General features: G+C 33.4%; 1 protein-coding gene and 1 long non-coding RNA gene across 2 annotated transcripts in view; both read left to right on the forward strand.

Annotated features, from left to right (window-relative positions):
* The window catches only part of LOC106172929 (alpha-1,6-mannosylglycoprotein 6-beta-N-acetylglucosaminyltransferase A), a 379,609-nt gene that overhangs the window by 148,290 nt on the left and 204,166 nt on the right, over positions 1–27,153 (forward strand). The gene's annotated exons all lie outside the window — the stretch shown is intronic.
* On the forward strand, positions 8,420–9,205 carry LOC147759567 (uncharacterized). Its single transcript, XR_015331487.1, has 2 exons — positions 8,420–8,671; positions 9,000–9,205. It is a non-coding gene; the product is annotated as an uncharacterized LOC147759567 (long non-coding RNA).

The following is a 27,153-nucleotide window of genomic DNA, read 5'->3' on the forward strand; positions in this document are numbered from 1 at the left end:
AATATCAGTAAAAATCTGAGATAAAATTATCAGTTGACTGTGTTTAATTAAAGTGTATTTTATTACCAATTGATTCCAGAAGAGTGAGAATTTATGAAAACAAATATTTCAATATTCCAATAAATCATTTTATCTCAAAACAAACCATCAGATGTGATGACTTGTGTTTGTTTGTGTAGGAAGTGGCAAATTACCTATTATTGTCTTCTGAAAAGCAACATATACCCAATCAAGATTTCTCCTTACTACCAATACCAGATGCAGATTCCTCCTTACAGTGGGTTTCTGGAATCAGGCTGTTAGAACACCATTTCACCATGTCCTAGATCTCCCACATATCATGTATTGTACACATGGATGAGACATAGCACTGCTCTTGATGTTATCCTTCACTGCCTGTTTTTTCTATAGGCATTAACCATGAATAGACAGATAGAGTCCGTCCACCAACAAGCCACCAGGCTGCAAGGAAAGGTTTACCTGGAAAAAGGGCAAAGTCCATGGCGTAAAATATTTAAACGTTAATAATTTTAACAAATCTGGTCCAATGTTTGTGAAATTTGTACAAATGATGCCTAATAACAGTAAAAGTCTGAGATAAAATTATCAGTTGACTGTGTGTAATTAAAGTGACTTTTCAGACAATATATTCGAGAAAATCGAAAATGACGTTGAAAACTTTGGCAAATTCCAAGGCTTAAAATAGTTAAACGTTAATAATTTTGACAAATCTGGTCCAATGTTTGTGAAATTTGTACAAATGATGCCTAATATCAGTAAAAATCTGAGATAAAATTATCAGTTGACTGTGTTTAATTAAAGTGATTTTTCAGACAATATATTTGAGAAAACCGAAAATTACGTTGAAAACATTGGCAAATTCCAAGGCTAAAAATAGTTAAACGTTAATAATTTTGACAAATCTGGTCACATGTTTGTGAAATTTGTACAAATGATGCCTAATAACAATAAAAATCTGAAATAAGCTTATCACTTCACTGTTTCTAATTTAAGTGTATTTTATTAGCAATTGATTCCAGAAGAGTGAGAATTTATGAAAACAAATATTTCAATATTCCAATAAATCATTTTATCTCAAAACAAACCATCAGATGTGATGACTTGTGTTTGTTTGTGTAGGAAGTGGCAAATTACCTATTATTGTCTTCTGAAAAGCAACATATACCCAATCAAGATTTCTCCTTACTACCAATACCAGATGCAGATTCCTCCTTACAGTGGGTTTCTGGAATCAGGCTGTTAGAACACCATTTCACCATGTCCTAGATCTCCCACATATCATGTATTGTACACATGGATGAGACATAGCACTGCTCTTGATGTTGTCCTTCACTGCCTGTTTTTTCTATAGGCATTAACCATGAATAGACAGATAGAGTCCGTCCACCAACAAGCCACCAGGCTGCAAGGAAAGGTTTACCTGCAAAAAGGGCAAAGTCCATGGCGTAAAATATTTAAACGTTAATAATTTTAACAAATCTGGTCCAATGTTTGTGAAATTTGTACAAATGATGCCTAATAAAAATAAAAATCTGACATAATCTAAGCAGTTGACTGTGTGAAATGAAAATGATTTTTCAGACAATATATTCGAGAAACCTCAAAATTACATTGAAAACATTGGTAAATTCCAAGGCTTAAAATAGTTAAACGTTAATAATTTTAACAAATATGGTCATATGTTTGTGAAATTTGTACAAATGATGCCTAATAACAGTAAAAAACTGAGATAAAATTATCAGTTGACTGTGTGTAATTAAAGTGACTTTTCAGACAATATATTCGAGAAAATGACGTTGAAAACTTTGGCAAATTCCAAGGCTTAAAATAGTTAAACGTTAATAATTTTGACAAATCTGGTCCAATGTTTGTGAAATTTGTACAAATGATGCCTAATATCAGTAAAAATCTGACATAAAATTATCAGTCGACTGTGTGTAATTAAAGTGATTTTTCAGACAATATATTTGAGAAAACCGAAAATTACGTTGAAAACATTGGCAAATTCCAAGGCTTAAAATAGTTAAACGTTAATAATTTTAACAAATCTGGTCATATGTTTGTGAAATTTGTACAAATGATGCCTAATAACAGTAAAAGTCTGAGATAAAATTATCAGTTGACTGTGTGTAATTAAAAAGATTTTTTTAGACAATATATTCGAGAAAATCAAAAATGACGTTGAAAACTTTGGCAAATTCCAAGGCTTAAAATAGTTAAACGTTAATAATTTTGACAAATCTGGTCTAATGTTTGTGAAATTTGTACAAATGATGCCTAATAACAGTAAAAATCTGAGATAAAATTATCAGTTGACTGTGTTTAATTAAAGTGATTTTTTAGACAATATATTTGAGAAAACCGAAAATTACGTTGAAAACATTGGCAAATTCCAAGGCTTAAAATAGTTAAACGTTAATAATTTTGACAAATCTGGTCACATGTTTGTGAAATTTGTACAAATGATGCCTAATAACAATAAAAATCTGAAATAAGCTTATCACTTCACTGTTTCTAATTTAAGTGTATTTTATTACCAATTGATTACAGAAAAGTGAGAATTTATGAAAACAAATATTTCAATATTCCAATAAATCATTTTATCTCAAATAAAACATCAGATGTGATGACTTGTGTTTGTTTGTGTAGGAAGTGGCAAATTACCTATTATTGTCTTCTAAAAAGCAACATATACCCAATCAAGACTTCTCCTTACTACCAATACCAGATGCAGATTCCTCCTTACAGTGGGTTTCTGGAATCAGGCTGTTAGAACACCATTTCACCATGTCCTAGATCTTCCCACATATCAAGTATTGTACACATGGATGAGACATAGCACTGCTCTTGATGTTGTCTTTCACTGCCCGCTTTTTTTCTACACGCATTAACCATGAATAGACAGATAGAGACCGTCAACCAACAAGCCACCAGGCCGCAAGGAAAGTTTTACCTGGAAAAAGGACAAAGTCCATGGCTTAAAATAGTTAAACGTTAATAATTTTGACAAATCTGGTCACATGTTTGTGAAATTTGTACAAATGATGCCTAATAACAATAAAAATCTGAAATAAGCTTATCACTTCACTGTTTCTAATTTAAGTGTATTTTATTAGCAATTGATTCCAGAAGAGTGAGAATTTATGAAAACAAATATTTCAATATTCCAATAAATCATTTTATCTCAAAACAAACCATCAGATGTGATGACTTGTGTTTGTTTGTGTAGGAAGTGGCAAATTACCTATTATTGTCTTCTGAAAAGCAACATATACCCAATCAAGATTTCTCCTTACTACCAATACCAGATGCAGATTCCTCCTTACAGTGGGTTTCTGGAATCAGGCTGTTAGAACACCATTTCACCATGTCCTAGATCTCCCACATATCATGTATTGTACACATGGATGAGACATAGCACTGCTCTTGATGTTGTCCTTCACTGCCTGTTTTTTCTATAGGCATTAACCATGAATAGACAGATAGAGTCCGTCCACCAACAAGCCACCAGGCTGCAAGGAAAGGTTTACTTGCAAAAAGGGCAAAGTCCATGGCGTAAAATATTTAAACGTTAATAATTTTGACAAATATGGTTTAATATTTGTGAAATTCGAAAAAAAAGTGCATAAGAGCAATAAAAATCTGACATAAGCTTATCAGTTGACTATGTGTAATCAAAGTGACTTATTGCACAATATATTCGAGAAAATCGAAAATGACGTTGAAAACTTTGGCAAATTCCAAGGCTTAAAATAGTTAAACGTTAATAATTTTGACAAATCTGGTCCAATGTTTGTGAAATTTGTACAAATGATGCCTAATATCAGTAAAAATCTGAGATAAAATTATCAGTTGACTGTGTTTAATTAAAGTGATTTTTCAGACAATATATTTGAGAAAACCGAAAATTACGTTGAAAACATTGGCAAATTCCAAGGCTTAAAATAGTTAAACGTTAATAATTTTGACAAATCTGGTCCAATGTTTGTGAAATTTGTACAAATGATGCCTAATAACAATAAAAATCTGAAATAAGCTTATCACTTCACTGTTTCTAATTTAAGTGTATTTTATTACCAATTGATTACAGAAAAGTGAGAATTTATGAAAACAAATATTTCAATATTCCAATAAATCATTTTATCTCAAATAAAACATCAGATGTGATGACTTGTGTTTGTTTGTGTAGGAAGTGGCAAATTACCTATTATTGTCTTCTAAAAAGCAACATATACCCAATCAAGACTTCTCCTTACTACCAATACCAGATGCAGATTCCTCCTTACAGTGGGTTTCTGGAATCAGGCTGTTAGAACACCATTTCACCATGTCCTAGATCTTCCCACATATCAAGTATTGTACACATGGATGAGACATAGCACTGCTCTTGATGTTGTCTTTCACTGCCCGTTTTTTTTCTACACGCATTAACCATGAATAGACAGATAGAGTCCGTCAACCAACAAGCCACCAGGCCGCAAGGAAAGTTTTACCTGGAAAAAGGGCAAAGTCCATGGCTTAAAATAGTTAAACGTTAATAATTTTGACAAATCTGGTCACATGTTTGTGAAATTTGTACAAATGATGCCTAATAACAATAAAAATCTGAAATAAGCTTATCACTTCACTGTTTCTAATTTAAGTGTATTTTATTAGCAATTGATTCCAGAAGAGTGAGAATTTATGAAAACAAATATTTCAATATTCCAATAAATCATTTTATCTCAAAACAAACCATCAGATGTGATGACTTGTGTTTGTTTGTGTAGGAAGTGGCAAATTACCTATTATTGTCTTCTGAAAAGCAACATATACCCAATCAAGATTTCTCCTTACTACCAATACCAGATGCAGATTCCTCCTTACAGTGGGTTTCTGGAATCAGGCTGTTAGAACACCATTTCACCATGTCCTAGATCTCCCACATATCATGTATTGTACACATGGATGAGACATAGCACTGCTCTTGATGTTGTCCTTCTCTGCCTGTTTTTTCTATAGGCATTAACCATGAATAGACAGATAGAGTCCGTCCACCAACAAGCCACCAGGCTGCAAGGAAAGGTTTACCTGCAAAAAGGGCAAAGTCCATGGCGTAAAATATTTAAACGTTAATAATTTTAACAAATCTGGTCCAATGTTTGTGAAATTTGTACAAATGATGCCTAATAAAAATAAAAATCTGACATAATCTAAGCAGTTGACTGTGTGAAATGAAAATGATTTTTCAGACCATATAATCGAGAAACCTCAAAATTACATTGAAAACATTGGTAAATTCCAAGGCTTAAAATAGTTAAACGCTAATAATTTTAACAAATCTGGTCATATGTTTGTGAAATTTGTACAAATGATGCCTAATAACAGTAAAAATCTGAGATAAAATTATCAGTTGACTGTGTGTAATTAAAGTGACTTTTCAGACAATATATTCGAGAAAATGACGTTGAAAACTTTGGCAAATTCCAAGGCTTAAAATAGTTAAACGTTAATAATTTTGACAAATCTGGTCCAATGTTTGTGAAATTTGTACAAATGATGCCTAATATCAGTAAAAATCTGAGATAAAATTATCAGTTGACTGTGTGTAATTAAAGTGATTTTTCAGACAATATATTTGAGAAAACCGAAAATTACGTTGAAAACATTGGCAAATTCCAAGGCTTAAAATAGTTAAACGTTAATAATTTTAAGAAATCTGGTCATATGTTTGTGAAATTTGTACAAATGATGCCTAATAACAGTAAAAGTCTGAGATAAAATTATCAGTTGACTGTGTGTAATTAAAGTGACTTTTCAGACAATATATTCGAGAAAATCGAAAATGACGTTGAAAACTTTGGCAAATTCCAAGGCTTAAAATAGTTAAACGTTAATAATTTTGACAAATCTGGTCCAATGTTTGTGAAATTTGTACAAATGATGCCTAATATCAGTAAAAATCTGAGATAAAATTATCAGTTGACTGTGTTTAATTAAAGTGATTTTTCAGACAATATATTTGAGAAAACCGAAAATTACGTTGAAAACATTGGCAAATTCCAAGGCTTAAAATAGTTAAACGTTAATAATTTTGACAAATCTGGTCCAATGTTTGTGAAATTTGTACAAATGATGCCTAATAACAATAAAAATCTGAAATAAGCTGATCACTTCACTGTTTCTAATTTAAGTGTATTTTATTAGCAATTGATTCCAGAAGAGTGAGAATTTATGAAAACAAATATTTCAATATTCCAATAAAACTACAATTAAGATAATTAATTGTATTTATGTAGGAAATGGTTTGTTTTTAGTGGTGGTAATAGCTTTGTTGGTAATCCATCTACGCTTTGTTTATAGGAAGTAGTCTGGGTTTAGGTCTTGTGTCTGCACATTTTGATCTTAAGTAGTTGACCAAGGCAAGGTGATAACAGATGTCCAGGGTCAAATTGTCTTAGCTGCTGTGTATCTAGGCACACAGTTAATTTTATATGAGTTTTAGGAAACTACTTCTTGCGAGCTGCATTAGCGAGAAGTCATTCAGCCTTTTAGCTGCGATGATATGTACACGCAATTTCAGCAGCTTCACAGTATTATAATTTCTTGCGTTTCTTTATTTTAATTTTACATTGTTGTTTGTGAAATTTGTACAAATGATGCCTAATAACAATAAAAATCTGAAATAAGCTGATCACTTCACTGTTTCTAATTTAAGTGTATTTTATTAGCAATTGATTCCAGAAGAGTGAGAATTTATGAAAACAAATATTTCAATATTCCAATAAATCATTTTATCTCAAAACAAACCATCAGATGTGATGACTTGTGTTTGTTTGTGTAGGAAGTGGCAAATTACCTATTATTGTCTTCTGAAAAGCAACATATACCCAATCAAGATTTCTCCTTACTACCAATACCAGATGCAGATTCCTCCTTACAGTGGGTTTCTGGAATCAGGCTGTTAGAACACCATTTCACCATGTCCTAGATCTCCCACATATCATGTATTGTACACATGGATGAGACATAGCACTGCTCTTGATGTTGTCCTTCACTGCCTGTTTTTTCTATAGGCATTAACCATGAATAGACAGATAGAGTCCGTCCACCAACAAGCCACCAGGCTGCAAGGAAAGGTTTACCTGCAAAAAGGGCAAAGTCCATGGCGTAAAATATTTAAACGTTAATAATTTTAACAAATCTGGTCCAATGTTTGTGAAATTTGTACAAATGATGCCTAATAAAAATAAAAATCTGACATAATCTAAGCAGTTGACTGTGTGAAATGAAAATGATTTTTCAGACAATATATTCGAGAAACCTCAAAATTACATTGAAAACATTGGTAAATTCCAAGGCTTAAAATAGTTAAACGTTAATAATTTTAACAAATATGGTCATATGTTTGTGAAATTTGTACAAATGATGCCTAATAACAGTAAAAAACTGAGATAAAATTATCAGTTGACTGTGTGTAATTAAAGTGACTTTTCAGACAATATATTTGAGAAAACCGAAAATTACGTTGAAAACATTGGCAAATTCCAAGGCTTAAAATAGTTAAACGTTAATAATTTTAACAAATCTGGTCATATGTTTGTGAAATTTGTACAAATGATGCCTAATAACAGTAAAAGTCTGAGATAAAATTATCAGTTGACTGTGTGTAATTAAAAAGATTTTTTTAGACAATATATTAGAGAAAATCAAAAATGACGTTGAAAACTTTGGCAAATTCCAAGGCTTAAAATAGTTAAACGTTAATAATTTTGACAAATCTGGTCTAATGTTTGTGAAATTTGTACAAATGATGCCTAATAACAGTAAAAATCTGAGATAAAATTATCAGTTGACTGTGTTTAATTAAAGTGATTTTTTAGACAATATATTTGAGAAAACCGAAAATTACGTTGAAAACATTGGCAAATTCCAAGGCTTAAAATACTGTCATGCCTATAATTCCCGCGACAACTAATTGATAATTTTCTGACGTCTGTACGCGTACATGGTGACGAGATAATTATAGGGCAAAACACAATGGCAATGAAAATGAGAAGACGTCAAGCCCGCCCTATGTTCGCTAATATGCAAATCAACCCCGCTTGTCCATCGGTGGCGGCTTGTCACCCTGTTTATGCTCGACGGGGAGTTAATTGCCGCTTGATGTAAGCCGACGTAATTACATAGTTGCTTATCTGCCGGTACTGTTCCTTTTTCTAGGCTGACACAGGGCCTATCTTCTGCCTTGCTAACGGGTTTTTCTTCACTTTGCAAAGTTTTGTTTGAAAGATTTAATATTTATTTGACTTGTGAGTTTTTGTCCTGCTATCCACAATTTTCCCACATAACGGCCAACGTTAATTTGAAAATGACGTAATGCAGTATCGGTCACAAACCACGGAGCATGCCATCTGAGGTAATGAGCAAAAATAAAATAAACTACTTCAGACGTTGTGAAGATTATCTGTATATTCGCTTCTTTAACGTCTTTTACCGTGACATTATATGCTGATCTCATTTGAAAGTTTTTCGCGTATTATTCGGTCAACTTATTCTGTCAAGCCATACGGGCCTGTCACTGCACGTGCGCCATCTTGAATTTTATATGTAGAGGGAGGCAGGTCGACAGCCATGCGAAAAAGGACTCTGTGCACGCGGAGAAGTGAAAGTGATACCTTTTTGAAAACGATATCATTAAAGAATACATTCATAAAAATTTAAACTTTGCTTGTCGGAGGCTGATACCCCACAAAGCGCTCAAGCTGCTGTGCACTGAGTTATAAGTGGGATCTATTTATGTCCTGGAGTGGTTCATCGTAGAAATATAGGCTAATTTTGTAATTGCAGTAATAACAACATTCTAATTCATTGCTTCTTTGTACAAGCAAGATGCTCTTTTCAAATGAATAATGAAATGAATAAATAATGTAATTAAGTTGAGAGAAAGCAGCTCGTTATCTATAAATGGGTCTGTGTTATTTATTTTTTTTTTTCAGGTCGATCCTTAGATTGTGCCTATTGGCTGGTAATGTAGTTCTGTCTTTTTAAATTGATCAACAACTACTTTTTAAATTTTCTTTAATAAAATACAAATAACAAGTTTGACATTGAAAATCTAACATGCATGAAAAGCCAATTATAGTTCCAGTGTTATACTATTAAAATCCTATTTCAGCATGCGAAATATATATTTCAAAAAGTTTGCATCGATCATGTTTTGTTAGCTTAACCTTTTTGTTTTAGACTTTGAACACATGGATGGAATTTGTAAATATTCTACACAATATAATTCACTTTCATTAGTTTCGAATTTAAATATATGGACAGTATTAATTAGATAAAATAATACTTATTAAAAAAACGTAAATTTATTGAGAATAAAAATTTAAAATGCCCTTCCGTAAGCGTATTTTTGAGAGATGATTCTGTACAGTATTTACGAGTGTAAATAATATGCGTTTGACAGCATTTTCTTTCAAATGTGATTCTTTAGAAATGTGCGCATTAACTTTTCTTGTCTTACAGACAGACACAGAGAGGACTTCAGGTCCGAAACCAGAAGGCCACATGGAAAATAGGCCTACATCTAAGGTCTACAAAAGGCTGCCTCCTTTGTAGGGTCTTATCTAGCGCACGAAAATCTTTATTAATCATGCGATTTGATAAATTATCACAGATGATGATTTAGTCTAATTGGTGTGCTACACGGATAAGAAGGGCGCGTAGAAAGTTGCCTAGGTCTGTAAATATATGCGTTTTGGTGTCGGGGGGGGGGGGGGGGGGGGTCTCCTTTTCTTGCCACAGTATTTAAATATTTAAACTGGAAATTATTCGATCACCAATCGTCAAGCTGTCTATGCAGAAAGATATTTTTTAAACTAGCGGAGAGCACCTGCATTGGAGAAGACGACCTGGCAGAGAAAGACGGAAGATAAAGATCACTCTCACATACTTTTTTCCCCGTAAATATTTTTATATTAAAGACTCCCGTCCCTCTTCCCTTGTTCGTGTCCTTCTTTTCTACATTTACTGCATTTTATCATTTGTTTTCCCCGAAGTAAGAATGAATCGTTTGAGCAAGCGGGCTTGGTAGAAAAAGAGGGGAGATAAGGACATCAATCTTATTTCCCGTAAATGTTTTTAATATTAAGGATTCCCATCACTTTTTTTTTGATAGTTTCCTCTTTCCTCTATTTCTTTTCGCTGCACTTTTATCTGTTGACTTCTCTTAAATAAAATTAATCAAATCTAAATAAAACAAATAACGGAGAGCAGATTCTTTGGTAAAATTATTTATCTGTCAAAAACCTTATAAAACGTTAAAACATTCTTTATGAATAACGACCCATGCAGTAGTGTAAAATATTCATTTTGTAGAAGGTTGCACAGGATTAAATTCTCGATGCAATTAACGATTATTTCCTAGTCTTTCATTAGCCTACCAGCACCTTATTGAGAAAATTTTTATTCACCCCAAGAAGTTATAACTTCTTGTTCACCCTGACACTGCCAACGAAAAAGTACTTTAGTTTACTGGTGTTTCTTGAATATTTATGCACTGTTGATGGCCCCAAAGATTGAAATTTGCCGAAACCGATGCTTTATCGCTATTGTTTAATGATTAACAATTGCTGCCTGAGAATGCTCTTGGGATGTATACTAGTAGACCTAGTCAAAGAATGGAATAGTTTTTAATATCAAGGTCACTTACAACCCAGTCATTAGGTAACACTGGACAACGAAACAAAGGGGCGACTACCAGTTGTAACTGCCATTGCATGAAATGTAAAAGGTGCGAAATCGGCCACCCCTTAATGCGTTCATTAACCAGCAAACAAAGCGTTGTATTGTAATTTCCACCGCCGACAAGCGGGTTATCAAAAAAAGTATGACAGTCTTTTTACTTCCACCATCGATCCCTAGGACGTACATGTACACATGAAAACAACATTGATAACTATTCTTGTTATAATGCACGAAGTAAATTGAAAAAAATTAAAACTGTGTTAATTTGGACTTACTTCATACATGATGTTATTGTGTTCACGACAAAGGCTAATCAAATGCCATTTACCCTTAATGATTTGTTTGGGCGAACTCTCCTCCACAGCATTTGCACACGTATCAGTTAAAGATCTTCTTTTAATTAATCTATTTCATAATTCAAGGAGTTGCAGTAAGCGAATGCAGTTATGTGACCGATCTTGCACAAACACTTAAGCCCTTGCCGTTAGGCAAATTGACACACTAAGTCATTTTTGATATTTTTTTTCTAATGCCCAACAAGAATTTTTGCATGGAATTAATTTTCCACCGCTCAGCTGGCATTCAGTAATATATCGCGAGGACATTGCACTAACCGATGAGAGGCTGTGGTTTAAGCTAGATGCAACACTAGCCACCGAGCTGTACCCGAAAATTACTCAACCTGTGGCTCGACAATACGCTCGTTATATTTCAAGTTCGGCTCGGCGACTTGTATTGTATCTATCACTTATTACAATGTCCAGGTAGCTTACCCAGCTGTGGTTTTAATTATCGCTATTTAGGTTCGTTTCGAAACCAGCTTCGTCTCCACGAAAACAACATACATGTACAGTGTTTTGGATGTTACTCACACGAAGACCTGGCACGGCTTTGTCGTTGGTATTTTCTTTTTATTGTTTAGTGCTATCTATACCCCTATCACTTAACCTGAGAAGTTTCCAAACGTAAGGACAAAAAGAAAAGTGTGATCTATCGAGACAAAAGGGAGATCGGTAGATACGTCCAAAATTAGGGAGACTTCTGCCAAGATCGGAAGAGTTAATTGGTATGGGCCACAGACTGATCGCTCGAGAAATTCACCAAATCTACAAAAAAAATCCTTCAAATGTATTAAATAGCAGAGGCCCATCCCCCTGATTGTAAGAAGCAAACAAAACAACGAGACGGCAGGTCGACATTCAGCCTAGAGCAAGGTGTAATACTGTCAAGTTGAAAGCTGTTAATTAAGTCGGATTATAGCGCGCATCAATTTACTTCCCGTCTCCAAGGGTCGCCCGTACAATAATTTACATATGTGCTCCTCCCCCTGTGCGCTTAGGCCCTGTATGAGTCCACGTCGCTATTGTTTGCTACCCGCACAGGCTTTTGTAGTTTATCAAAACAACCCATTGTCTCTCAGGGGGCGTGAGTACAGAGTTAATACGTACATGGAGTATACGCATATGGATTGTCGCGCGAATTATGAGCACAACCAGTAGTTAAACGTTAATAATTTTGACAAATCTGGTCACATGTTTGTGAAATTTGTACAAATGATGCCTAATAACAATAAAAATCTGAAATAAGCTTATCACTTCACTGTTTCTAATTTAAGTGTATTTTATTACCAATTGATTACAGAAAAGTGAGAATTTATGAAAACAAATATTTCAATATTCCAATAAATCATTTTATCTCAAATAAAACATCAGATGTGATGACTTGTGTTTGTTTGTGTAGGAAGTGGCAAATTACCTATTATTGTCTTCTAAAAAGCAACATATACCCAATCAAGACTTCTCCTTACTACCAATACCAGATGCAGATTCCTCCTTACAGTGGGTTTCTGGAATCAGGCTGTTAGAACACAATTTCACCATGTCCTAGATCTTCCCACATATCAAGTATTGTACACATGGATGAGACATAGCACTGCTCTTGATGTTGTCTTTCACTGCCCGCTTTTTTTCTACACGCATTAACCATGAATAGACAGATAGAGACCGTCAACCAACAAGCCACCAGGCCGCAAGGAAAGTTTTACCTGGAAAAAGGGCAAAGTCCATGGCTTAAAATAGTTAAACGTTAATAATTTTGACAAATCTGGTCACATGTTTGTGAAATTTGTACAAATGATGCCTAATAACAATAAAAATCTGAAATAAGCTTATCACTTCACTGTTTCTAATTTAAGTGTATTTTATTAGCAATTGATTCCAGAAGAGTGAGAATTTATGAAAACAAATATTTCAATATTCCAATAAATCATTTTATCTCAAAACAAACCATCAGATGTGATGACTTGTGTTTGTTTGTGTAGGAAGTGGCAAATTACCTATTATTGTCTTCTAAAAAGCAACATATACCCAATCAAGACTTCTCCTTACTACCAATACCAGATGCAGATTCCTCCTTACAGTGGGTTTCTGGAATCAGGCTGTTAGAACACCATTTCACCATGTCCTAGATCTTCCCACATATCAAGTATTGTACACATGGATGAGACATAGCACTGCTCTTGATGTTGTCTTTCACTGCCCGCTTTTTTTCTACACGCATTAACCATGAATAGACAGATAGAGACCGTCAACCAACAAGCCACCAGGCCGCAAGGAAAGTTTTACCTGGAAAAAGGGCAAAGTCCATGGCTTAAAATAGTTAAACGTTAATAATTTTGACAAATCTGGTCACATGTTTGTGAAATTTGTACAAATGATGCCTAATAACAATAAAAATCTGAAATAAGCTTATCACTTCACTGTTTCTAATTTAAGTGTATTTTATTAGCAATTGATTCCAGAAGAGTGAGAATTTATGAAAACAAATATTTCAATATTCCAATAAATCATTTTATCTCAAAACAAACCATCAGATGTGATGACTTGTGTTTGTTTGTGTAGGAAGTGGCAAATTACCTATTATTGTCTTCTGAAAAGCAACATATACCCAATCAAGATTTCTCCTTACTACCAATACCAGATGCAGATTCCTCCTTACAGTGGGTTTCTGGAATCAGGCTGTTAGAACACCATTTCACCATGTCCTAGATCTCCCACATATCATGTATTGTACACATGGATGAGACATAGCACTGCTCTTGATGTTGTCCTTCACTGCCTGTTTTTTCTATAGGCATTAACCATGAATAGACAGATAGAGTCCGTCCACCAACAAGCCACCAGGCTGCAAGGAAAGGTTTACTTGCAAAAAGGGCAAAGTCCATGGCGTAAAATTTTTAAACGTTAATAATTTTGACAAATATGGTTTAATATTTGTGAAATTCGAAAAAAAAGTGCATAAGAGCAATAAAAATCTGACATAAGCTTATCAGTTGACTATGTGTAATCAAAGTGACTTATTGCACAATATATTCGAGAAAATCGAAAATGACGTTGAAAACTTTGGCAAATTCCAAGGCTTAAAATAGTTAAACGTTAATGATTTTCACAAATCTGGTCATATGTTTGTGAAATTTGTACAAATGATGCCTAATAACAATAAAAATCTGAAATAAGCTTATCACTTCACTGTTTCTAATTTAAGTGTATTTTATTAGCAATTGATTCCAGAAGAGTGAGAATTTATGAAAACAAATATTTCAATATTCCAATAAATCATTTTATCTCAAAACAAACCATCAGATGTGATGACTTGTGTTTGTTTGTGTAGGAAGTGGCAAATTACCTATTATTGTCTTCTGAAAAGCAACATATACCCAATCAAGATTTCTCCTTACTACCAATACCAGATGCAGATTCCTCCTTACAGTGGGTTTCTGGAATCAGGCTGTTAGAACACCATTTCACCATGTCCTAGATCTCCCACATATCATGTATTGTACACATGGATGAGACATAGCACTGCTCTTGATGTTGTCCTTCACTGCCTGTTTTTTCTATAGGCATTAACCATGAATAGACAGATAGAGTCCGTCCACCAACAAGCCACCAGGCTGCAAGGAAAGGTTTACCTGCAAAAAGGGCAAAGTCCATGGCGTAAAATATTTAAACGTTAATAATTTTAACAAATCTGGTCCAATGTTTGTGAAATTTGTACAAACTAGAGGATCAGAGAGGCGATACCGCCTCCTGATATTGTACCACCAGCTGGGGTAAGCGCATTTGTATGGGAAAGAAAAAGAAAGTGGGGCCCCACCTGTATGGTTGTGGGTGACAAGCTGCAGGAAATGTAGTAAACAAGGTGTTTTTTTTTTTGTTTTTTTTTTCAGTTTTGGCATCTAATGGCTGCTTTTCCCATGAAAATGCACCGATTGACCCCGAACTTCCACACATTAAAGCAGTCTGCAATTGTAACCCCTCAGTATTATATGAGAGCTAAGGTCTGCTTAGTTTCTGAACATTGGCACAAACATATATCTTTTTGCAGAAATTCCCTTTTTTGCGATCTAGGAGGATAATTGGTAATGGTGCCTTTTATCCCATGCCACCCTGCGGAGCCGTACGATATGGGTTGGTACTAAAACCACGAATACCCCCAGCTTACACACTGGTGGTACTAACTATGGGCATATCTTTGCCAGTTTTGAAAGTATAAGCACTGAAAAAAGTTGCAAAGTTCAGTCCATGGTGAAAAGTAGGTCAAAGGTCAATTTCAAGGTCACAGTTAAATTGCCAGTATATGACTTCCTATTCAACTTCAATAGTAACTATTGACCCAACTCTCCTAGTTTTGGGGATATAAGAGACTAAAATTTTTCAAACTTCAGTTAATGGTGAAAAGTAGGAATGTACTTTTTGATACAGCATAACTCGTGAACCGTATGGAAAACAAAAAAACGGAGACCACCTCCAGTGTTGGGCTTGACATGCTCTATCAAATGCAAAAAACAAGAGGTCTCTAGCATTAAGGACTCCAGAATTAGAGAGAGTTTTATGTTTCAGCATCTAATGGCCGCTGCTCCCGTGAAAATGCATCGATTGACTCGAAACTCACAGAGATGAAAGATAACCTGAAGGGTAACAACTACCAAAAATATTAGAGGTTAGGTCTGCGTAGTTTCTGAATATCAGCACAAATAATTTTTTTTTCGTAAAAAATTCCCTTTTTTTGAAAATTTTGGCCTGTTTGACCTTGAAATAAAGGTCAAAGGTCAAATCCAAGGGCATATTTGGAATCCTCATATGTGACTTTCGGTCAGACTTCTATATTAATTTTTCCCATAATTCCTTCAGTTTGGGAGATATATAGCATTGAATTTTCAAAAATTTTGACAAGGGTGCATTTCAACGAGCGTCATGCCCAGGCAATTGCACCGATCGAGACAAAAAAACCAGGGGGTTCAAGTTGAGATTATATGTGACCTAAATCCAAGAGATGGGGACACAGGCCCATGCAGTCTAGGAGGAGAAGCGGTAACGGTGACTTGTATCCCACGCCACCCTGCGGAGCCGGCGGAGCTCACGGAGCCGGCGGAGCCGGCGGAGCCGTACGATACGGGTCGGGACTAAAACCATGAGTACCGCCAGCGTACACGCTGGTGGTACTAATGATGCCTAATAAAAATAAAAATCTGACATAATCTAAGCAGTTGACTGTGTGAAATGAAAATGATTTTTCAGACAATATATTCGAGAAACCTCAAAATTACATTGAAAACATTGGTAAATTCCAAGGCTTAAAATAGTTAAACGTTAATAATTTTAACAAATCTGGTCATATGTTTGTGAAATTTGTACAAATGATGCCTAATAACAGTAAAAATCTGAGATAAAATTATCAGTTGACTGTGTGTAATAAAAGTGACTTTTCAGACAATATATTCGAGAAAATGACGTTGAAAACTTTGGCAAATTCCAAGGCTTAAAATAGTTAAACGTTAATAATTTTGACAAATCTGGTCCAATGTTTGTGAAATTTGTACAAATGATGCCAAATAACAGTAAAAATCTGAGATAAAATTATCAGTTGACTGTGTGTAATTAAAGTGATTTTTCAGACAATATATTTGAGAAAACCGAAAATTACGTTGAAAACATTGGCAAATTCCAAGGCTTAAAATAGTTAAACGTTAATAATTTTAACAAATCTGGTCATATGTTTGTGAAATTTGTACAAATGATGCCTAATAACAGTAAAAGTCTGAGATAAAATTATCAGTTGACTGTGTGTAATTAAAGTGACTTTTCAGACAATATATTCAAGAAAATCGAAAATTACGTTGAAAACTTTGGCAAATTCCAAGGCTTAAAATAGTTAAACGTTAATAATTTTGACAAATCTGGTCCAATGTTTGTGAAATTTGTACAAATGATGCCTAATATCAGTAAAAATCTGAGATAAAATTATCAGTTGACTGTGTTTAATTAAAGTGATTTTTCAGACAATATATTTGAGAAAACCGAAAATTACGTTGAAAACTTTGGCAAATTCCAAGGCTTAAAATAGTTAAACGTTAATGATTTTCACAAATCTGGTCATATGTTTGTGAAATTTGTACAAATGATGCCTAATAACAATAAAAATCTGAAATAAGCTTATCACTTCACTGTTTCTAATTTAAGTGTATTTTATTAGCAATTGATTCCAGAAGAGTGAGAATTTATGAAAACAAATATTTCAATATTCCAATAAATCATTTTATCTCAAAACAAACCATCAGATGTGATGACTTGTGTTTGTTTGTGTAGGAAGTGGCAAATTACCTATTATTGTCTTCTGAAAAGCAACATATACCCAATCAAGATTTCTCCTTACTACCAATACCAGATGCAGATTCCTCCTTACAGTGGGTTTCTGGAATCAGGCTGTTAGAACACCATTTCACCATGTCCTAGATCTCCCACATAAAATGTATTGTACACATGGATGAGACATAGCACTGCTCTTGATGTTGTCCTTCACTGCCTGTTTTTTCTATAGGCATTAACCATGAATAGACAGATAGAGTCCGTCCACCAACAAGCCACCAGGCTGCAAGGAAAGGTTTACCTGCAAAAAGGGCAAAGTCCATGGCGTAAAATATTTAAACGTTAATAATTTTAACAAATCTGGTCCAATGTTTGTGAAATTTGTACAAATGATGCCTAATAAAAATAAAAATCTGACATAATCTAAGCAGTTGACTGTGTGAAATGAAAATGATTTTTCAGACAATATATTCGAGAAACCTCAAAATTACATTGAAAACATTGGTAAATTCCAAGGCTTAAAATAGTTAAACGTTAATAATTTTAACAAATCTGGTCATATGTTTGTGAAATTTGTACAAATGATGCCTAATAACAGTAAAAATCTGAGATAAAATTATCAGTTGACTGTGTGTAATTAAAGTGACTTTTCAGACAATATATTCGAGAAAATGATGTTGAAAACTTTGGCAAATTCCAAGGCTTAAAATAGTTAAACGTTAATAATTTTGACAAATCTGGTCCAATGTTTGTGAAATTTGTACAAATGATGCCTAATAAAAATAAAAATCTGACATAATCTAAGCAGTTGACTGTGTGAAATGAAAATGATTTTTCAGACAATATATTCGAGAAACCTCAAAATTACATTGAAAACATTGGTAAATTCCAAGGCTTAAAATAGTTAAACGTTAATAATTTTAACAAATCTGGTCCAATGTTTGTGAAATTTGTACAAATGATGCCTAATATCAGTAAAAATCTGAGATAAAATTATCAGTTGACTGTGTTTAATTAAAGTGATTTTTCAGACAATATATTTGAGAAAACCGAAAATTACGTTGAAAACATTGGCAAATTCCAAGGCTTAAAATAGTTAAACGTTAATAATTTTGACAAATCTGGTCACATGTTTGTGAAATTTGTACAAATGATGCCTAATAACAATAAAAATCTGAAATAAGCTTATCACTTCACTGTTTCTAATTTAAGTGTATTTTATTACCAATTGATTCCAGAAGAGTGAGAATTTATGAAAACAAATATTTCAATATTCCAATAAATCATTTTATCTCAAATAAAACATCAGATGTGATGACTTGTGTTTGTTTGTGTAGGAAGTGGCAAATTACCTATTATTGTCTTCTAAAAAGCAACATATACCCAATCAAGACTTCTCCTTACTACCAATACCAGATGCAGATTCCTCCTTACAGTGGGTTTCTGGAATCAGGCTGTTAGAACACCATTTCACCATGTCCTAGATCTTCCCATGTATCATGTAAATGTACACATGGATGAGACATAGCACTGCTCTTGATGTTGTCTTTCACTGCCCGTTTTTTTTCTACACGCATTAACCATGAATAGACAGATAGAGTCCGTCAACCAATAAGCCACCAGGCCGCAAGGAAAGTTTTACCTGGAAAAAGGGCAAAGTCCATGGCTTAAAATAGTTAAACGTTAATAATTTTGACAAATCTGGTCATATGTTTGTGAAATTTGTACAAATGATGCCTAATAACAATAAAAATCTGAAATAAGTTGATCACTTCACTGTTTCTAATTTAAGTGTATTTTATTACCAATTGATTTTGGAAGAGTGAGAATTAATCAAAAGCAAATATTTCAACATTCCAATAAATCATTTTATCTCAAATAAAACATCAGATGTGATGACTTGTGTTTGTTTGTGTAGGAAGTGGCAAATTACCTATTATTGTCTTCTGAAAAGCAACATATACCCAATCAAGACTTCTCCTTACTACTAATACCAGATGCAGATTCCTCCTCACGGAGGGTTTCTGGAATCAGGCTGTTAGCACACCACTTCACCATGTCCTAGATCTTCCCACATATCATGTATTGTACACATGGATGAGACATAGCACTGCTCTTGTGATGTTGTCTTTCACTGCCCATTTTTTTTTCTATACACATTAGCCATGAATAGACAGATAGAGTCCGTCAACCAACAAGCCACCAGGCTACAAGGAAAGGTTTACCTGGAAAAAGGGCAAAGTCCATGGCGTAAAATATTTAAACGTTAATAATTTTAACAAATCTGGTCCAATGTTTGTGAAATTTGTACAAATGATGCCTAATAAAAATAAAAATCTGACATAATCTAAGCAGTTGACTGTGTGTAATGAAAATGATTTTTCAGACAATATATTCGAGAAACCTCAAAATTACGTTGAAAACACTGGCAAATTCAACGGCTTAAAATAGTTAAACGTTAATAATTTTGACAAATATGGTTTAATATTTGTGAAATTTGAAAAAAAAGTGCCTAAGAGCAATAAAAATCTGACATAAGCTTATCAGTTGACTACGTGTAATCAAAGTGACTTTTTGCACAATATATTCAAGAAAATCGAAAATGACGTTGAAAACTTTGGCAAATTCCAAGGCTTAAAATAGTTAAACGTTAATAATTTTAACAAATCTGTTCCAATGTTTGTGAAATTTGTACAAATGATGCCTAATATCAATAAAAATCTGAGATAAAATTATCAGTTGACTGTGTGTAATTAAAGTGATTTTTCAGACAATATATTCGAGAAAACCGAAAATTACGTTGAAAACATTGGCAAATTCCAAGGCTTAAAATAGTTAAATGTTAATAATTTTGACAAATCTCGTCACATGTTTGTGAAATTTGTACAAATGATGCCTAATAACAATAAAATCTGAAATAAGCTTACCACTTCACTGTTTCTAATTTAAGTGTATTTTATTAGCAATTGATTCCAGAAGAGTGAGAATTTATGAAAACAAATATTTCAATATTCCAATAAATCATTTTATCTCAAATAAAACATCAGATGTGATGACTTGTGTTTATTTGTGTAGGAAGTGGCAAATTACCTATTATTGTCTTCTGAAAAGCAACATATACCCAATCAAGACTTCTCCTTACTACCAATACCAGATGCAGATTCCTCCTTACAGTGGGTTTCTGGAATCAGGCTGTTAGAACACCATTTCACCATGTCCTAGATCTTCCCATATATCATGGAATTGTACACATGGATGAGACATAGCACTGCTCTTGATGTTGTCTTTCACTGCCCGTTTTTTTTAACAAATCTGTTCCAATGTTTGTGAAATTTGTACAAATGATGCCTAATATCAATAAAAATCTGAGATAAAATTATCAGTTGACTGTGTGTAATTAAAGTGATTTTTCAGACAATATATTCGAGAAAACCGAAAATTACGTTGAAAACATTGGCAAATTCCAAGGCTTAAAATAGTTAAATGTTAATAATTTTTGACAAATCTGGTCACATGTTTGTGAAATTTGTACAAATGATGCCTAATAACAATAAAATCTGAAATAAGCTTACCACTTCACTGTTTCTAATTTAAGTGTATTTTATTAGCAATTGATTCCAGAAGAGTGAGAATTTATGAAAACAAATATTTCAATATTCCAATAAATCATTTTATCTCAAATAAAACATCAGATGTGATGACTTGTGTTTATTTGTGTAGGAAGTGGCAAATTACCTATTATTGTCTTCTGAAAAGCAACATATACCCAATCAAGACTTCTCCTTACTACCAATACCAGATGCAGATTCCTCCTTACAGTGGGTTTCTGGAATCAGGCTGTTAGAACACCATTTCACCATGTCCTAGATCTTCCCATATATCATGGAATTGTACACATGGATGAGACATAGCACTGCTCTTGATGTTGTCTTTCACTGCCCGTTTTTTTTTTACACGCATTAACCATGAATAGACAGATAGAGTCCGTCCACCAACAAGCCACCAGGCTGCAAGGAAAAGTTTACCTGCAAAAAGGGCAAAGTCCATGGCGTAAAATATTTAAACGTTAATAATTTTGACAAATCTGGTCATATGTTTGTGAAATTTGTACAAATGATGCCTAATAACAATAAAAATCTGAAATAAGCTTATCACTTCACTGTTTCTTATTTAAGTGTATTTTATTACCAATTGATTTTGGAAGAGTGAGAATTAATCAAAAGCAAATATTTCAATATTCCAATAAATCATTTTATCTCAAAACAAACCATCAGATGTGATGACTTGTGTTTGTTTGTGTAGGAAGTGGCAAATTACCTATTATTGTCTTCTGAAAAGCAACATATACCCAATCAAGACTTCTCCTTACTACCAATACAAGATGCAGATTCCTCCTCACGGAGGGTTTCTGGAATCAGGCTGTTAGCACACCACTTCACCATGTCCTTGATCTCCCACATATCATGTATTGTACACATGGATGAGACATAGCACTGCTCTTGATGTTGTCCTTCACTGCCTGTTTTTTCTATAGGCATTAACCATGAATAGACAGATAGAGTCCGTCCACCAACAAGCCACCAGGCTGCAAGGAAAGGTTTACCTGCAAAAAGGGCAAAGTCCATGGCATAAAATATTTAAACGTTAATAATTTTGACAAATATGGTTTAATATTTGTGAAATTTGAAAAAAAAGTGCCTAAGAGCAATAAAAATCTGACATAAGCTCATCAGTTCACTACGTGTAATCAAAGTGACTTATTGCACAATATATTCGAGAAAATCGAAAATGATGTTGAAAACTTTGGCAAATTCCAAGGCTTAAAATAGTTAAACGTTAATGATTTTCACAAATCTGGTCATATGTTTGTGAAATTTGTACAAATGATGCCTAATAACAATAAAAATCTGAAATAAGCTTATCACTTCACTGTTTCTAATTTAAGTGTATTTTATTAGCAATTGATTCCAGAAGAGTGAGAATTTATGAAAACAAATATTTCAATATTCCAATAAATCATTTTATCTCAAATAAAACATCAGATGTGATGACTTGTGTTTGTTTGTGTAGGAAGTGGCAAATTACCTATTATTGTCTTCTGAAAAGCAACATATACCCAATCAAGATTTCTCCTTACTACCAATACCAGATGCAGATTCCTCCTTACAGTGGGTTTCTGGAATCAGGCTGTTAGAACACCATTTCACCATGTCCTAGATCTCCCACATATCATGTATTGTACACATGGATGAGACATAGCACTGCTCTTGATGTTGTCCTTCACTGCCTGTTTTTTCTATAGGCATTAACCATGAATAGACAGATAGAGTCCGTCCACCAACAAGCCACCAGGCTGCAAGGAAAAGTTTACCTGCAAAAAGGGCAAAGTCCATGGCGTAAAATATTTAAACGTTAATAATTTTAACAAATCTGGTCCAATGTATGTGAAATTTGTACAAATGATGCCTAATAAAAATAAAAATCTGACATAATCTAAGCAGTTGACTGTGTGTAATGAAAATGATTTTTCAGACAATATATTCGAGAAACCTCAAAATTACGTTGAAAACACTGGCAAATTCTACGGCTTAAAATAGTTAAACGTTAATAATTTTGACAAATATGGTTTAATATTTGTGAAATTTGAAAAAAAAGTGCCTAAGAGCAATAAAAATCTGACATAATCTAAGCAGTTGACTGTGTGTAATGAAAATGATTTTTCAGACAATATATTCGAGAAACCTCAAAATTACGTTGAAAACACTGGCAAATTCTACGGCTTAAAATAGTTAAACGTTAATAATTTTGACAAATATGGTTTAATATTTGTGAAATTTGAAAAAAAAGTGCCTAAGAGCAATAAAAATCTGACATAAGCTTATCAGTTGACTACGTGTAATCAAAGTGACTTATTGCACAATATATTCGAGAAAATCGAAAATGACGTTGAAAACTTTGGCAAATTCCAAGGCTTAAAATAGTTAAACGTTAATGATTTTCACAAATCTGGTCATATGTTTGTGAAATTTGTACAAATGATGCCTAATAACAATAAAAATCTGAAATAAGCTTACCACTTCACTGTTTCTAATTTAAGTGTATTTTATTAGCAATTGATTCCAGAAGAGTGAGAATTTATGAAAACAAATATTTCAATATTCCAATAAATCATTTTATCTCAAATAAAACATCAGATGTGATGACTTGTGTTTGTTTGTGTAGGAAGTGGCAAATTACCTATTATTGTCTTCTGAAAAGCAACATATACCCAATCAAGACTTCTCCTTACTACCAATACAAGATGCAGATTCCTCCTAACAGTGGGTTTCTGGAATGAGGCTGTTAGAACACCATTTCACCATGTCCTAGATCTCCCACATATCATGTATTGTACACATGGATGAGACATAGCACTGCTCTTGATGTTGTCCTTCACTGCCTGTTTTTTCTATAGGCATTAACCATGAATAGACAGATAGAGGCCGTCCACCAACAAGCCACCAGGCTGCAAGGAAAGGTTTACCTGCAAAAAGGGCAAAGTCCATGGCGTAAAATATTTAAACGTTAATAATTTTAACAAATCTGGTCCAATGTTTGTGAAATTTGTACAAATGATGCCTAATAAAAATAAAAATCTGACATAATCTAAGCAGTTGACTGTGTGTAATGAAAATGATTTTTCAGACAATATATTCGAGAAACCTCAAAATTACATTGAAAACACTGGCAAATTCAATGGCTTAAAATAGTTAAACGTTAATAATTTTGACAAATCTGGTCACATGTTTGTGAAATTTGTACAAATGATGCCTAATAACAGTAAAAGTCTGAGATAAAATTATCAGTTGACTGTGTGTAATTAAAGTGACTTTTCAGACAATATATTCGAGAAAATAGAAAATGACGTTGAAAACATTGGCAAATTCCAAGGCTTAAAATAGTTAAACGTTAATGATTTTCACAAATCTGGTCATATGTTTGTGAAATTTGTACAAATGATGCCTAATAACAATAAAAATCTGAAATAAGCTTACCACTTCACTGTTTCTAATTTAAGTGTATTTTATTAGCAATTGATTCCAGAAGAGTGAGAATTTATGAAAACAAATATTTCAATATTCCAATAAATCATTTTATCTCAAATAAAACATCAGATGTGATGACTTGTGTTTGTTTGTGTAGGAAGTGGCAAATTACCTATTATTGTCTTCTGAAAAGCAACATATACCCAATCAAGACTTCTCCTTACTACTAATACCAGATGCAGATTCCTCCTTACAGTGGCTTTCTGGAATGAGGTTGTTAGCACACCATTTCACCATGTCCTAGATCTTCCCACATATCATGTATTGTACACATGGATGAGACATAGCACTGCTCTTGATGTTGTCTTTCACTGCCTGTTTTTTCTATAGGCATTAACCATGGATAGACAGATTGAGTCCGTCAACCAACAAGCCACCAGGCTGCAAGGAAATGTTTACCTGGAAAAAGGGCAAAGTCCATGGTGTAAAATAGTTATACGTTAATAATTTTAACAAATCTGGTCCAATGTTTGTGAAATTTGTACAAATGATGCCTAATAACAGTAAAAATCTGAGATAAAATTATCAGTTGACTGTGTGTAATTAAAGTGATTTTTCAGACAATATATTTGAGAAACCTCAAAATTACGTTGAAAACACTGGCAAATTCAACGGCTTAAAATAGTTAAACGTTAATAATTTTGTCAAATATGGTTTAATATTTGTGAAATTTGAAAAAAAAGTGCCTAAGAGCAATAAAAATCTGACATAAGCTTATCAGTTGACTACGTGTAATCAAAGCAATTTTTTGCATAATATATCCGAGAAAACCGAAAATTACGTTGAAAACATTGGCAAATTCCAAGGCTTAAAATAGTTAAACGTTAATAATTTTGACAAATCTGGTCATATGTTTGTGAAATTTGTACAAATGATGCCTAATATCAATAAAAATCTGAAATAAGCTTATCACTTCACTGTTTCTAATTTAAGTGTATTTTAATAGCAATTGATTCCAGAAGAGTGAGAATTTATGAAAACAAATATTTCAATATTCCAATAAATCATTTTATCTTAAATAAAACATCAGATGTGATGACTTGTGTTTGTTTGTGTAGGAAGTGGCAAATTACCTATTATTGTCTTCTGAAAAGCAACATATACCCAATCAAGACTTCTCCTTACTACCAATATCAGATGCAGATTCCTCCTTACAGTGGCTTTCTGGAATCAGGCTGTTAAAACACCATTTCACCATGTCCTAGATCTCCCACATATCATGTATTGTACACATGGATGAGACATAGCACTGCTCTTGATGTTGTCCTTCACTGCCTGTTTTTTCTATAGGCATTAACCATGAATAGACAGATAGAGGCCGTCCACCAACAAGCCACCAGGCTGCAAGGAAAGGTTTACCTGCAAAAAGGGCAAAGTCCATGGCGTAAAATATTTAAACGTTAATAATTTTAACAAATCTGGTCCAATGTTTGTGAAATTTGTACAAATGATGCCTAATAAAAATAAAAATCTGACATAATCTAAGCAGTTGACTGTGTGTAATGAAAATGATTTTTCAGACAATATATTCGAGAAACCTCAAAATTACATTGAAAACACTGGCAAATTCAATGGCTTAAAATAGTTAAACGTTAATAATTTTGACAAATCTGGTCACATGTTTGTGAAATTTGTACAAATGATGCCTAATAACAGTAAAAGTCTGAGATAAAATTATCAGTTGACTGTGTGTAATTAAAGTGACTTTTCAGACAATATATTCGAGAAAATAGAAAATGACGTTGAAAACATTGGCAAATTCCAAGGCTTAAAATAGTTAAACGTTAATGATTTTCACAAATCTGGTCATATGTTTGTGAAATTTGTACAAATGATGCCTAATAACAATAAAAATCTGAAATAAGCTTACCACTTCACTGTTTCTAATTTAAGTGTATTTTATTAGCAATTGATTCCAGAAGAGTGAGAATTTATGAAAACAAATATTTCAATATTCCAATAAATCATTTTATCTCAAATAAAACATCAGATGTGATGACTTGTGTTTGTTTGTGTAGGAAGTGGCAAATTACCTATTATTGTCTTCTGAAAAGCAACATATACCCAATCAAGACTTCTCCTTACTACTAATACCAGATGCAGATTCCTCCTTACAGTGGCTTTCTGGAATGAGGTTGTTAGCACACCATTTCACCATGTCCTAGATCTTCCCACATATCATGTATTGTACACATGGATGAGACATAGCACTGCTCTTGATGTTGTCTTTCACTGCCTGTTTTTTCTATAGGCATTAACCATGGATAGACAGATTGAGTCCGTCAACCAACAAGCCACCAGGCTGCAAGGAAATGTTTACCTGGAAAAAGGGCAAAGTCCATGGTGTAAAATAGTTATACGTTAATAATTTTAACAAATCTGGTCCAATGTTTGTGAAATTTGTACAAATGATGCCTAATAACAGTAAAAATCTGAGATAAAATTATCAGTTGACTGTGTGTAATTAAAGTGATTTTTCAGACAATATATTTGAGAAACCTCAAAATTACGTTGAAAACACTGGCAAATTCAACGGCTTAAAATAGTTAAACGTTAATAATTTTGTCAAATATGGTTTAATATTTGTGAAATTTGAAAAAAAAGTGCCTAAGAGCAATAAAAATCTGACATAAGCTTATCAGTTGACTACGTGTAATCAAAGCAATTTTTTG

This window comes from Lingula anatina, chromosome 10 (assembly GCF_051362555.1).
Source record: "Lingula anatina isolate TDL-2025a chromosome 10, LinAna3.0, whole genome shotgun sequence".
NCBI classification, from domain to species: domain Eukaryota; kingdom Metazoa; phylum Brachiopoda; class Lingulata; order Lingulida; family Lingulidae; genus Lingula; species Lingula anatina.